Raw genomic sequence first — 13,618 nt, forward strand, 5'->3', positions numbered from 1 at the left:
TTCATGCATCTGATGAAGTGGGTTGCAGCCCACGAAAGTCTTTAAGGTGCTACAGGACTCTCGTTGTTTTAGCAGCCAAAATGTGTGCCATCAGACAGTCGTTAGGGGTGATGTTGGGGGAGACAGGCAAGCTTTAACTGCCTTTAACCACAGAATCTCCCACCCCCATTTCAAGAGCAGCAGTGGTGAGTATTCACAAACACATGGCCTACCAGGCCTTTCATCTCAGGCTTAGGCCCTGGGTCTCTTGAGATCTGGGAAATGCCTCTGTTTGTCCATTCCCGGTAGAGATATGACGTAAATTCGCCCATCAGCCAAACTGCAGTATAGACTCCATTGTTTAATCTCCAGAAGCACGAGAGACAATCAGTGCAATGGCTGATGGCACAATTACTTGAAATCCAATTAATTGACAAATCCAATTACTGAAGGACAGGCAACTTCCTGAGAGCCATTTTTCCTCACGTGGCTGCCACGTTTTCGGGGATGTGTGGCATAGTGACGAGCGCATTGCAGACCACATACTCCGAAGCTGGAGGCTCAGGTGCCCAAGCATACCCACCTGCATTGACACACGCCGTGACAATAACCATGTGCGACCTTTGGGAGCATGTGCACCCAAGCTGGCTGCCTAGGTATCTAACGGGATGGCACATGCAGATGGAGCTAATGTGTACGCGTAACGGCAGTAGCTGTGTGCACAAATCCAGAGGCTTCAGTTCACGCCTCCTGACTCTGCAGATAATGTCAGGAAATCGTTATATAAAGCACTATGGAGCTCCGTGTAAATATTGTTATGAATCTCTGCTCTCATGGATTCTAAGGCCAGAAGGGACCGCTGTGATCATCTGGTCTGACCACCTGTCTAACACAGGCCAGAGAACTTTGCCAAAATAATTCCTAGAGCAGATCCTTTAGAAAAACATCAATCCTGATTTTAAAATGGTCTGTGATGCAGAACCTGCCATGCCCCTTGGTAAGTGGTTCTAGTGGTTAATTACTCTCTCAGTTAGCAATTACAACTTATTTTCAGCCTGAATTTGTCTAGCTTCAATTTCCAGCCATTGGATTATGTTGTACCTTTCTCTGCTAGATTCAAGAGCCCATTATTAAAATATTTGTTCCCCATACAGTTACTTATAGACTGTGATCAGGTCATCCCTTAACCTTCTCTTTGTTCAGCTCAACTGATTGGGCTCCTTGAGTTGACCACGATAAGGCATGTTTTATAATCCTTTAATTATTCTCTTAATTCCTTCTGCTCTGCTTCCTGTGGCATCTGCACCTCCCAAGCCTTTCTCCCAATTGCCCTTTTGCCCCCTCTTGTCATCACACCTTCTTACATGTTGTCCTCTGGAGTGGGAAGACCCTTCCTGTCCAACAAGCAATCTCCCACTCCATGTTCAAACCATCCAGAAAATATGCTGTTTCTGCATTGCCTTTCAGTGCAAACCTTCTCTCCTCCACCCTCCCATTCTCTGGGAGTGAGGAGATGGGAAATTCCCTGCCACAGCTATATCTCAACCATCTCAGTCTCAGCTGGGCCGAGCCATCTGTGTCTCATAACCTCCACGGAGAAGAAACAGCAATCTGCTCCTTCCATGTTTTGAACAACCACGAGAGAAAAATGTTGCTGCTCTCTGAAAAATAAGCGACTCTCAGCTTTTAGCCTGTCAGGTTTTTAATGTCTCGCTGCAATGGGCTATTTTATCTTTCCAGTTCATTTTCATGTAAACTGTTGGTACCACAATGACTGGTGGGGTTCAGTGTATGGCTGCTAATAGGATACATGTGAACAAATCTGATTCCTGGAATCAATGGGTAGCTAGAGATATGCTGGGAGTGGGGAAGAAATGTGTCCAGCAGTAATATGCTTCCTACTGTTTCCTTCTGACAGACAATCCCATGAGTGTAGTGGGCGAAAGGAAATTTATTCCTGAGCAGCGAGCCCAAGGACTAGACCTCTCTTAAGCTCCGTTTGAAGATGTATGTGATGCACAGGTCTGGTGCTAACCTGCTGGATAGGTGTGAATTCAATCCAGAGAGAACTACATCGACTCATTCTTAAGGGCTTCCAAAACTCTTGAAGGCAGTGGAAACAGTCTGACATAAACAGGCTTTCGATCAGGTTCTAATGCTCTCTCTGCTTTTTGTTTAGATGTATTTCCCACCCTCCCCCCCCCACTTTTTTTTTTGTTTGGCATTCCTCCCAGAACAATTTTGAGTCTCCTCTTCAAATCTTCATCTGCTGCAGCTCTAGGGGCAAGAGGTTCTGAGCTCAGACATGTCACCCTTGCAAAGGGAGAAGGGAATCTATGGTCCCTCAGTGGCTTGGAAATTCACTGCTTTTGTTTGATAGTCTGTGAAATTAATTTCTTTTATTGGTGTCTGGTGAGTAGTTACGAAGTGCTAATGAGAATCTGACTCTCTTAGAATGTACGTCATTCAATATAGTGTAAGACGCAATCCTGCATTGGCAGACACATGGAAGAAGAGGAACAAATCTATTTTCTCGGTCTTTCCTTTCTGCGATTCAGAATCCACAGGGATAGAGTGTTGGGGAAAAGCAATTGAAATAACTCCCCAGGTTTTATTAAAAAAAATTAAACAACCCACCAAAACCACTTTTCTACAAAGACGGGTGTAGAAAAAGAAATCATATTAAAACGTTTGGCTCAGTGTTGTCATGAAAGTGTCAAGAAAATAAATTGCATCAACGTAATGACATTAAAGGCCAGACGTTCCAGAGCTGCCCCATGACGGTGGCCAGTTTTTCAAAAGCGTTTTGCTCTCGGCAGCAACCTAGGTGCAGAGCTCTTTTCAAAATCTGCCCCTAAAAACTCAGTTCTCTTAAACACACAGGCATCATCCCCGGTAACTTAGGTGTAACCAGACTGTGTTGGAGGGCAGATTAGGTTTCATTATTTAGTACAGTAAATATTCCCAGCCTTGAAATGAATAAAGGCAGGGGACTGCCTCAAAGATTTTGCAATCTATGGGCCCAGCCCCACAAGGCCTTTCCTGCACAGCCCTTACTCATCCCAGTTGTTTAAGACGATGGGACTACTCTTGAAAGGAAGATCTACTTGCATGACTGAGAGTTTGCAGGACTGGGCCCTCATTTAGCATGATGCAAAACACAGGAAAAAAGAGCAGGACTGAGCAGTTGCAGAAAGATCTCTGTCCACAAGGCGATTAATTAGTAAGAAGCAATATCTAGTAGTAGGTCTGTGCAAAAGCACCCTCTAGTAGTGAGATTCTAGGAGAGACAATGTTACCGTAACTCAAATGCTCTGTATTAAATGTAACCCTTCCGCCAGTGGGAGCCAGCGGTAAGAAGGGTTGAATAGCTATGGGTTCCTTTCAACAATACAACACAAAACCCACCCAGGAACCTGGGACACACCACCCCTTGGGCACCCTTAGAGGCAATACTTCCTATCTCGCAACCATAGAGACTGAGTGCAGAAAAGAGACTTTTAATAATAAAGGGGGAAATAAATGAACAAAACATTGTTTGCAAAAACCCGGTATTAACTTGGGAAAAGCACCTAAAGCAGGATTCACACGCATAAAGCCACGAACAAAACACCCACCCCAAAGTGCTTGCTGCCCCGCTGGCTGCCCGGCCAACGGTTCTGCCAACCGCTCCGCTCTGCTGGTCGCTCTGCGAGCTGCTCTGATGCACACCGTCACCTAGTCTGCTGCCCCTGCTTCTCTACTGTGACCTCTGCAGGTCAGTCTGCTGAGGTTCCTTCCAGCTCTTAGTGATTTTCAGCTCTTAGTGGGAGAACATCATTGCTGTAGCAGGCTGGGCAGGAGCACTGTCCCAGCACAAGTGATTTCAGCTCTAATGATTACTTAACAAAAGAAAAAGACCTCTCAATGCAGCCTTAATTAGCTCTGTCTTTGAATAGTGGGAAGGGGCAAGTCAAACCATACATAGGGCTCTAAAGCAAAGTCCACACCTCAAGCAAGGGAGATCCATCCCACAGAGGATGGAGTCTGCATCCAATCCCCCTGCTTACCGAGTTCAGTTCAGCTGATGGTGACCCCCTCAATCAGGACAGGCTAAGCACAGTTTGCTGCCCTTTACTCATACAATAGGGCGAACATTTCATTACCCCTGCATTTCACACTAAAGTGATTTGTAGCCCAACACCAGCCAAAGGGATCATTTGAGCAAAGCAGGCCCATCATGCTGATCACCTAAGCAGGGTGGGTGTGCTCATGCAAATGCAGTCTGGCCCTGAAGCCTGTTCCCCTCCCCCCAGGCAGCTTAAGAGGGGAGAGCTCATTCAGACCCTGTTTACATAAAAAAGGACCAACATGTTGGCCTCCTGAACACTGCAATGATCCAGGAAGGAAAGCTTTGCTAAAGATGGGAATTTGCCTTAATGACATGGACATATTAGATCTGTGGTGTCGCCGCATCTGAGTTATGTGTCTGAGAAAATGAAAGATTTTTTTTATGGAGCAGATTGTATCATCTATTATTTTTAAGACTAAATAGCTCTATTTTAGTAGGAAAGGACATGTAGAATGGACCCCATTTGATGGGATTAACTCGGAGGAAGAAGAAGAGCTATATTCCAGTAGCATCCAGATGTCCCAGTCAGGATCAGAACTCTATTGTGCTAAGCATTATGGAAACACAGTGACGGCTCCTACCCTGAAAATCCTTATAAAGTAGAAGCATGTTTATTTGAGCCTCCATTATCCAGCTCTCCGTATTAACCGAACCACCAGTGCACACAGAGGAATATGGGAAATTGACATGACACTGCCCGGGCGCACTGCCTAGGGCTGACAGCTTGTTGGAAACTCGCGCTGGTTTTCTTGTTAATAAATGAACAAAACATTGTTTGCAAGAACTAGGGGTTTGTATATTCTGTTAAGTAGATAAGAAGGAGGGGAGGGATATGTTTTAATGCTTTCCTGGGAGGAGTCAGCTAGTTTAAAAGCAGCTGTGTATCTTAAAATAACAGATGAAAAGCTCTTTGCCCATTATTCGAATTTTTATGATCTGATCTGGCCCCAGTCCCAATTAGATAGGATAAACGGGCTTCCACTGTATATTCAGTCATGCCATTGTTAGATGTGAGGAAATATTTTTAATAGAAAAAAGCATGTGTAAATGAAATTTAACTTCAAAACTGGTTATTGGCTTCAGTGCTAGGTAGCTATTGAAGTAGTCAAAACAATTTTGTCTGTATCTGACTCTTCATATCTCAACATGAGATCCATCTCCTCTCTGTAGCCTATGATTAGGCCTTCTGATTTTTTACTTTAACCAATAAACACTGATAAAACATCCCAAAATAAATAAAAAATTATTTTAAAAATAATATATTATTTAAAAAATCGATGTTTATCCAATAAACACTAGAAATGGTTACTTGTATCTAATGGCTTGTCTACATGGAGTATTGCAGTCCGTGTAGACCCAGCTAGTGAGCACTAAAGGTTCCCTATTGCACTTTAACATAGTGGTGTTTGAAATAGTAATACGTTCAAGTGCACCAGAGAACGTTGCAAACAGATTCTCATTACAGTAGCATACACTCTGAGTAATGCAGACAATTATTTACTTACTATGGTATATACAACCCCCCGATCTTTGGACACCTACATAAAACTCAAAATGGCTAAAAATAAACCCTGAAAAATGAAATCAATAAACCCAAAAAACAGAAGCCCTACGGATGATTTAGACTTTCTAATAAAAACAGTTGGATCCTATTCCCTGAGCCTCCTACTTTTCCTGTATTTCCTGAAATGCTAACCTTGTGACCCTTCCGTATCTCTAGGTGTCTCTTGTAGGACATACGTCCCCTATGGTGTATTTCTATGTAAAGATTGTAAAAAGCTCCAAAGCATTTTGTGATACTTCCATATGACAAATGTCTCAAGATACAGCTACGTCTCTCCTCAATACAGAATCAGAATACCTAAGTAGATGGAACATGAATGCATATGGACCGCTCTGTCCTGGGAGATTTATAATGTAGTTCAGTCAACCTGAGATGGCTTTTTACTTCTGGATGGTTACTTCAAACCAATACCTCCACAAATAACCAAATATGCAGCTAAGCGTGATAGAAATGGTAGGTGTTAAGGGAAATGGTAAAAGTGACTTTACTGGCAGTCTTGCAGAACTTCTGCTTGCATCTCCTACGATAATCAGTGTTATTTAGCAGATATTGGCTAGAGAAAGCAGTCATTATCATTACAGGGAAAGCTTCCTCATGACAACTTAAAGACCACCCCAAACCCTTGGTTGCTTTAATTGAAGTGGCCTGCTAATTAATGTCGAGCAGAGTTGCACTCAGTGGTCCAAATTTTGCTCTAAGTTACACCTTTCTCTGCTGGAATATTTCTGACTTTAGAGGAGTTACCATGAGTATACACAGGCATAAAGGAAAGTAGAATCTGGACCATTACATTTGGGGGTGGTCTCTTAAAACAGCAGGTTGCCTAATAAGGGTGGTTTCTTGCACATATTTTTCAGTGACATTTTTAAAGGCAGAGGCAGGAAGGCATATGTGGGTGGAAGAACATTTTGCATCAGCCCACACAGCAGCTACAGCACCCATGGTTAAGTGGAGTGTGGGTGAGTCGCTTGAAGTTTTTCACAGCAAAATTTCAGATATGTATGCCAGAGAGAACACCCTCTGAATAACCTAGAGCAAACCTATTATTACAAGATCTCTGACTCAATTATTCCTTTAAACATATTAAAATTTTAGTTTTTATGAAGAAAAGGAGTTGAACAAATCCATTTACGTCAATTAAAATAAGTTGCATTTTAGTTTACTAGTACATGATGCAACGCTTGCCTGGAGTAATACCGTACTTTGCGAGTCATCCTGCTGAAATCAACAGGGTTGTGTGTGGAAAAAGGTACTGTTCAAGGTAAGTGGAGGTGGCAAAATAAGGTCCTTCAGTGAAACAGTTTATAGATTGTCACTGTGAAACAAACATCACGTCTTTGGATTTTTGATTTGTTGTGTATCCTTTAGTCACAATTTAAAATTCCCAAACCAAAAACTGAGTTACAATGGAACAAAGGTAATAAATAAATATCCATTTGTTCAAAACATTATTAGAAAGCTATAGAGTAATTACAAGAACTAAATGTCTGAAAGTAAGGAAATCTGTAGCTAAGTTTCCACAAGGAACCTTAAATTTGCCCCCATATCTTTACCCACCAGCTACAATACTTAAAAGGGCCATTAATTATTATTTTTATTACTGGATAATTATAGCGTTTGGCCTTGATCCTGGAATGAATTCTGTGGAGATGGATCCCCACCTATGCAGAATTCATTACAGGATTGGGGACACACACTTTTTATTTTTTAAACAAAATGTTCTGATATGTCTGCTCCCTTCTCTCTTCCGTAGTACATTGTTTGATGTGGTGAATGAGGTACTCTGAGGTCTGTGGTGTGGATATGGATCTAGAGGCTGAGATCTATGGCTTACATCAGTAGGATGCATATGAAAGGTCTAATGGGATTTCCAGTTCTAGAGGTAAGGTGGATGAAGTAGACTAGGCCTCTGTTTCGTAGTGAAGTGGTGATGTTGTTTCTGGAATGTAGGTAGAGTCATATACTGTGCTCTGAACGTAGCCACAAGATGGGACAGGTGAGGGTTGAGTTTCTGCTTTGTATGCTATATCTGGGATTTTTGTCAAAGTTAACAGAAATTTTCCATTATGTCTCAAGGTGAAATTTCATACTTTTTGCCAACGGAGGCTGGGTTCTTTGGCAAAAATGCTTTATTGGACATGGAAGTGAAGCCACTTGATACTCAGTTGGAAAGATTACAATCTCAGTAACCCATGCTTAAGTAGAGTTACTCTGGAGTTACACTGATGTCATTGGCCAGTATAGCGTATCATGCAGTGGAGTTACATGGGTATAATTTGCCCCTAGCAGTGTAGAAAGACAGTTTCTCGGCTTAAAATGTGTTTTCATTTCCACAGAAAAAAGGTGGAAAACATGGATCGGCTAAGAAATATGCCCATCCCTAGTCTAGGCTAACACAACCTATATTATCCCATCATTCTTTCCCTAACTCATTTATTTTCTCATCCACCTATTAGTATCTTGCCTTTCAAACTATAAAATTATCTGGGCCAATGACTGTCACTGTTTGTACAGTGTCTAGCACTGTTTGCGGTTTGGACCTGCTATTGTAATACTAATGTTCAATAATATGGTCAATTTTTTGCAAATAGTGGAAATGTTTTTTTCCTTGCGTTTAACAGCAATACGTATTCCCACACAGCTCTGTCCATTTTTTTCAGACAAATTACCATGTATTTTATTACCATTTCTACTCTTGAGATCAGAGTTATTACACTTCCAGTCAGCCTTTAGCAGTGATGAAGATATAAGGTTTTCATGCTCAAACTTTGTTATCTAGAAATGTCTGAGGGGTGCCATCTTGGCTGACACTGGGGGTTGAACTGGACATCTCCAGAGCTAAAAACAGCTTGATCTAAAAGATTAGGCCTATGGGTGATGGCTGTAACAGACTCACATTCTCTGTGGATCAGGCCCAGAGGGGCATGTGCAACACACACTGAGCCTGGGTAGATTTTTCATTTGCATTTGTCTGTTTTGCTTTTTCTGGGTTTCAGTGTTTATCAGCTGTTTTCCAGAACGCACCTCTCTTCCTCATGCGCACCTTTTCTATGGTGTTTACCATGATCCTGGCTCTCTTGTAGTTCCACATGGGTCCAACTCAAAGCCCTGGATCTTATAAACACATTCTAACTTTCAGTACTGAGCTGGTTGAAATCTAAGCTGGTTCACAGCTGTATCCAAACACCTGGGCATTTTGGGTGTTGTAAGATGAACTGGATCTAAGTTTTGCTGATTGAATCCAGTACAATCTACTTATTGTAGTTATCTTGCATCCCGTGGTGTTTTTTCCCATGTCACGGTATGCAGACCCCCTGGGCTGCAGCGGGGAACTGGGGTACCGTGGAGCCTTCTTACCCTTGTGGCTTGGGCTGACCTCCAACCGTACTTCTGCTGATGATACACTGACAGTCTTTCCAGACATCACCCAACATGACAGCAAGTGGCGCCACACACCCAACTAAGTTATATGAATGCCCTGCCTTAGCCACAAATGAACCCACCGAAGAGTAAGGCAAGAGTCAATTGCCCCCTCCTACATTTCCCAAGACCTGCACCAAAACTGTCTACTCTCAAAATTATATTAATAAGTCTGCACCCCTCTCAGTGTGGGAAAGGCATGCACCAGTTTTTGTTGCTGAGCTAAGATTTCTAGACACTTCAATTCAAGACCACACTGGTTTATATAAAACACTAAACAAGCTTATTAACTATAGAAAACAGATTTTAAGTCATTATAAGTAGTAGGCTTAAAAGATCAGAAGAAGTTACCCATGAAATACAAATAAGAATGCAATCTAAATTCTAACAGGATTTAAATCTAGAAATGTCTCACCCTGAGAGATGGTACCAGCAGGCTTTCAGCTCTTCAATTCACAGGCTACATTTGCCTTGCAGCCTGGGTGTCCCCCCCCCCACCCCCCGTTCAAAAGTCTTTTTTCTTTCATGCATGTCTTCAGATGTTGAACTGTGGGGGAGTGAAGATAAGTCATGATGTCACTTCCCTTCTTTTATAGTCTATTCCATCTGCTGAAACAATCAGTGCTTGTGACTTGGAGGGTCGTCCTCATTGGTCAGTCAGTATTCCATTGTGTACATGCTTTCTTGGTGAAGTCTCAGGGGGTTTGGGAGAGCTGCCTCTCCTTAATGGCTCATTAGCACATCCGGTTATTTCATTGTTGTGCCTGAGAGGCTGTTTGTGGGAGTTTCCCACCTAGCAACATGTTCTAGTAGCATATTTAACAATATTTCATAACTGCACGTACAAGGATGGCACATACAGTTCACCAGGATATTAATGGTCAGCAGATCAAGACTTTTAAAATTATACCACAAAAAGCGTACCTTGTACCGAACAGATCCTAATTACATGACACTGGTGAACATGGGGTTTCTGGGGCGTTGTTCTCAGACACAGAGTGTCACACCCCACTGTAAATGCTTTGAAGTATTTTTGCTTAGTGGCTGCAAGCACTTCCAGAAGTTAAAGAGCCAAATTAAAAAAAATACCAAACCAACCCTACAAGAACAAGACATACCACTGCACATACTTCTCCCCCTGTGGTGAGGATGAGGGAACAAAAAAGAAGGGACAGATCTTTATCACATTGTTTAATGCACTGTTGGAAGGTAATCAGATAGTATGGTGATGAGCGAAGTATAAGAACCAATAGAGAATAGAACAGACCCAGGTTGCTGTGTTTGCCCTAGAGCTGCTAGTTTTCTTATCAGTTAAAAATAGGAGACCATTGCCTGTTACCTTGTGCATCATTTACACCAGTGCAAAGTTGGTGTAAAACCCCATTAGAGGAGAATGGCAAGAATTTATCCCCACATTATGCTGATGTACGTGATTACACAAGGGGTTGGACCATGGAGATTCTGGCCCCTTACTCTCCCATTGCCTGTGCAATGTAGTGCCAATTATTGTACTTTGGTCATTCCCTGTCCCCCATACCCTTCCTTTTGATTTTTTTCTCTCTCCTTAATTCACAGTATGTACATCTGATCAATTTTGTGGCAAACTATTATAGGCCATGCTGGTAAGGACACCTATAGCTAGGGTTGCTGGACATTTTACCATTATAAGACCCTGTTTGCAGTTGCTTTTAATTTTGCCAAATTTAAGCCATTCAGCCTGAATTGCCCATGCTAGGTTTCTGCTAAGGCTGAATTGTTGTGGAACGTTTCAGCTAAAAATAGTTCTGCTTTTTCCGAGATCGAGGTTAGGAAAAAATGTTTTGTCCAGATAAAAATATCCATATAGCTATATTACTGAATAGCTCTAGCACCTCTATGCTTTTCATCAGGGACTTAAAATTTGCCATCAGGTCACCCTGGTATCAGGGATGTGCCTTTTGCCATCTCCATGAAAATCTGCCCAAATTTGGCCTAGTTATAAAACTCTGAAAATAGGAACAAGGATGGGAGAAGAGAGGCAGGAGCCAATGATGAGACAGAACAGAAGTGTGCATTATGATAGTCTTTAGTTACCAAGGATGGATGGTGCTCTGGGAATGAAATGAGTTGTGTAGCAAATGAAACTATGTGTAGGATCCCCTACCTTAAAAGGGTATTCTGAAGATAAATTCATGAAGGTTTGTGAAGAACTAAGATACTACGATAAAAGCACCACAGAAAAGCTCAGTAGGAAATAAATAATTGTGTACTCAGTGCAGGGTGTGGATGGTGTGCAGTAAATAATGCATGGGCCATGCATTGAACAATGAGAATAAAAAGAAATATTGAATACCTATCTCTGCAGTAAACTCCATCCATCCAGTGCACTTGTGTGAAGCCAGTCTTGTGGAAAAAATAGTATGTGATTATGTAATTGTTTTGCAGTAATGTCTACAAGCCCCAGCCATGGACCAGACCCTATTGTGCTAGGTGCTGTGCAGACACAGAACAAAAAGAATCCCTGTCCCAAAAAGCTTCCAATCTAACTGTAAGATAAGAGACAACAGATGGATACAGACAGATGGAGAAATACAGGGAAGCAATGAGCCACCATTGGTCAGCATGATTGGCAGTGATCTCTGCACACCAGCAGCCTAGCTGTTGTCAAGAGTTTTGCAGGCATCACAGCAAGGCAAAGGTGTGAGGAGCGATTTGAAGCAGGATAATGAGGGAGCTGTGCAGATGTTTATGGGGAGCTTCTAACCACTAGGGGCAGCAAGGGAGAAAGCATGAAGGTGCTTGTTTGAAAATGTAACCAGTGGGCGATGGAGGCTGGCCTCCTGGGCTGATTGAAGGTGAGTTGACAGTGAATGGAAATAACAGATTGGTGGGGATAGGCTGTGAAGTGCTCGAAAGTGAAGACAAATAGCTTATGTTTGAAGCGTCACAGGAAGGATGCAAAGAGAGGGGTAACATAGTCAAAGCAAGGGGCTAGGAGAATGATCTCTGCAGCAGCATTCTGAATGGATAATAGGTGGGGCAAGATTGCATTTGCAAAGATCAGAGCGAAGGACGTTGCAGTAATTGAGACATCCAAGCTCTTATTTTATGAGCTTGGATAAGAAAGGCTGGATCTTAGAGATCTTCTACAGAGAGAATCTGTGAAGTTTAGACATAGCCTGGATCTAAGAACCTAGAGAGAGGTTGGAGTCCAGGATGAAGGTCCGGTAACAGACTTAAGTGAGGACTAGAATGATAGCATTGTCCCCAGGGATTGAGAACAGAGGGAGGTGGGGGTTGGAGGAAGAGATTAGGAGCTCTGCTTTAGCCATGCGGAGCTTGGGCTGATGGCTTAAACATCCATGAAAAGATGTCAGGAGAAAGGTTGAGACTTTAGTTTGGTCAGAAGGAGACAAGTCTGGCATAAAGAGGAAGGTCTGTTGGTCATCAGCACAGAGATGGTAGCCAAATTTGTGTTTGTGGATGAGATTAGCCAGAGGTAAATTGTAGAAGGAAAAGAAAAGAAGGCCAAGGACAGAGCCCTTTGGAACCCCCATAGAAAGGTGGAGGAGGGATGAGGGAGGATCCTCTAAAGGAGCAAGTAGAGAGATAGGAAGAGAACCAGGAGGGGACAGAGTCCTGGAAGCCAGTGGAGAACAAGATATCAAGAAGAACATGGCCGAGAGTGTCAGAGGGGACTGAGAAGTCCAGGAGGGTGAGGATGGAGGAATGGTTCTCAATTTTGAGCAAAATCAGGTCATTAGAGACTTTGGCAAGAGCCATTTCAATGGAGTGTGAGGGATGGAAGTTGGACTGCAGAATCTAGGATGGAATTGGAGGAAAGAAACTCCAGACTGCTCTTCTAGGCAGTGCATGCGATGAGTTTAGCTCCCCACAGCCCTTCTCCCTTTCATCTGAAATTGGAGAAGCAAGTGGGGCCAAGGGTGGGTTTTTTTAAGATGTGAGAGACTAAATGCTGCTTGCATTGTGAGGGCAAAGAGCCAGAGGAGAGGGAACTGTTAAGGAGAAGGGTAGGGGAGAGAACAGGGAGAGGGTGCGAGGGAGATGGGATGGGATGGAGTCACTGGGGCAAGGGCTTAGAGGAGGAGAGCAGATGAGAAACCCCTGACTGGAGGAAGGAGAAGAGAGTTGTAGGAGGGAAAGGGAAGGCAAGCAAAGGGGAAGGTCATGTCCCATTTTGTTAAATTTCTCGTTGAAGGAATCAGCGAGCGCCTGTGCAGAAACTGCTGAGGCAGGAGTTGAGGGAAAGGGTTTGAGAAATGAATCAAAAGTGATGAAAAGCTGCCTCGATTGTGGATTTGGGATTCAATTAAGTGGGAGCAGCAGAGCTGTTAAGCTATGAAGATGGCAGAACTGAAGGAGGAGAGAACACATTTGCAGTGGAGGAAGTTAGCCTGGTCATGGGATTTCCACCAGAGACGCTCTGCCTCATGAGAGCAGGGGTGGGAGAAGTGGATGTTAGGGGTGAGCCAGGGCTGGTGATTCAGGGGGGACCTGGCAATAGGAGAGAGGGACAGATCTGGTGACCAACGTGTACATTTTGA

This window comes from Emydura macquarii, unplaced genomic scaffold (genome assembly GCF_026122565.2).
Source record: "Emydura macquarii macquarii isolate MOO-44397 ecotype Brisbane River unplaced genomic scaffold, CSIRO-AGI_Emac_v2 contig_1551, whole genome shotgun sequence".
Taxonomy (NCBI): domain Eukaryota; kingdom Metazoa; phylum Chordata; order Testudines; family Chelidae; genus Emydura; species Emydura macquarii.